Here is a 2059-nt window from a genome sequence, read left to right on the forward strand (position 1 = left end):
ATAATCCAACTATCTCTCGGAGTTACATGTCTGTCTTTAATCCATCTGGAGTTTATTTTTGTTCATTGGAAAGACATTGATCCTCTTTTAGTCTTCTGCGGATGGAGATCCAATATTTACAGCACCATTTGTTGAAGAGGATGTCCCTTTTCCATTTAATATTTTTGTTTTTCGTGGAAAATAATTTGCCTGTAAGTGGATGCTTTTGTTTCTGGGTTTTCCATCCTGTTTCATTGGTCTGTTTCTATCACTGTACCAATACCAGGCTGCTTTGACTACTCCGTTGGCATAGTAGGTTTTGAGATTAGGTAATGTGAGAACTACTACTACATTCTTCTTTGGGGGAAGTTACTTTCTTATTCTAGTCTCTTGCTTCTCCATATGAAGTTGGTAATTGGGTTTGCATCTACTAAAAGAATGAAATTGGGATTTAGATGTGTAGATTGCTTTATGTAGTATCAGGGGCCCTGATACCATTATCTACGGTAACCGCAAGGTCAGCAGTTCGAAACCATCAGGCACTGCTGAAGACAGATGGGAATTCCTACCTCTGTAAAGTGGTAGCATCTCCAAAACTCACAGGGTCGGTGCTAACTTGCCCTATTGGTTTGCATTGAGTCAGCACTGATTTGATGGAAATGAGATTTGTTTTGTTTTTAGGTAGTATTGACATTTTTACAATATTGTCTTCCTATCTAGGAACACAGGATAGGCTTCTATTTCTGGAGGTTTCTTTTGGTTTCTTGTAATAATATTCTGTATTTTTCTTTGTTTAGATCCTTTGTTTCTTTGTTTAGCTTTATAGTCTAATATTTCATCTTTTTTTTTAATCAGGGGAGAGCACGAACATTGTCCCCCACTCCCACAAATTGTGCAGTTGAGTTTCCCATATTTGGAGAAATTGCAGGGGACGGCACATCCAGAGTGCAATGGATAAACCTCGTCCTGGGAAAACCACCTTCGTGATCATAGTATCTCCCCTGCCAGGTAAGTATACTATTTCATCTTTTGTGTGGCTATTTTAAATGGTATTGATTTCTTGATGTCGTTTTCAGGGCTCTCTTCACTGACATCTAGGAACATATATATGTATCTAATATGTAGTAGATATCCATATAATTATTCATAACCAACCTGACCCCTCTATCTTAGTTCCTGGATTTTCATAAAATGAATTTTGAAGCCAGAATCTACACGTTTTTCTGATGGAGTAAATGTAATGTGTGGGGTAAAAGAGTCATTTTTTGAGAAGGCAAGTTTTTGGCAGGAACAACCAGAACAAGAAGTTGACAGCAGCTAAAGTTGGAGAAAGCCAGGGGTAAAGCAAGACGGTGTGAAGTGAGGTGGCATCAGGAATCTAAATTTAGCATCTAAGTGGATCTGCTAAAACAACCTTCTACAACATCTAAATGCCCGAGGTCAGCATTAAAATGGCTACTTGCAGGTTTTGGCAAACAGGTGTTTATGAACCTGTTCCTCTTACTTTCCTTTTTTATTTTTTCTATATTTTGTGCTTTGTGGTGGAAAGGGGACTCAGATATTCTCATGTTTTCACATATGCATAAAAAGGGTTTTCAAAAAGCTTGGCTGATTAAGTTGAAGCCATTTCTAAGACGGTTTTATTTGAAACAAAAGAAGTTGGTTGTTGGTTTTTCCCCCTCCAACTTTCTTCTGCTGATTCAGAAAGGAGTTAAGATGCTTGACTGCTGTAGCCTCAGCAGGATCACCAAGGAAACAATGATGATTTATAGCAATGTGATGGGAAACAGCACCAAAAATGAGGGGCTGCTTATAGTTGAAGAGTCCTGCTGGTATAGTGGTTAAACTCTTCGCTGCTAATTGCGATGTTTTGAACCCAAGAGCTGCTCCACAGGAGAAAGCTGTGGCAGTCTGCTTCCACAGACATTTACGACCTTAAGCACCATGTGGGATGGATTTACTTGGTCCTATAGGATTGCTATTAGTCTGATTTTAAGGTGGCAATGATTTTTTTTTATTTTGCTTTTGTGTAGTTTTATTTTTCATCTATATTTCATTGTTGTTTGCTGTTCTCAGGCTA

At 38.4% G+C, this 2059-nt stretch overlaps 1 non-coding gene across 1 annotated transcript; it reads right to left on the reverse strand.

Annotated features, from left to right (window-relative positions):
- Positions 1-831: 831 nt before the first annotated feature.
- On the reverse strand, positions 832-995 carry LOC115870264. Its single transcript, XR_004046631.1, has one exon. It is a non-coding gene; the product is annotated as a U1 spliceosomal RNA (small nuclear RNA).
- Positions 996-2059: the final 1064 nt, after the last annotated feature.

This window comes from Echinops telfairi, unplaced genomic scaffold, assembly GCF_000313985.2.
Source record: "Echinops telfairi isolate 266 unplaced genomic scaffold, ASM31398v2 ScPeMD7_443;HRSCAF=831, whole genome shotgun sequence".
Classification (NCBI taxonomy): domain Eukaryota; kingdom Metazoa; phylum Chordata; class Mammalia; order Afrosoricida; family Tenrecidae; genus Echinops; species Echinops telfairi.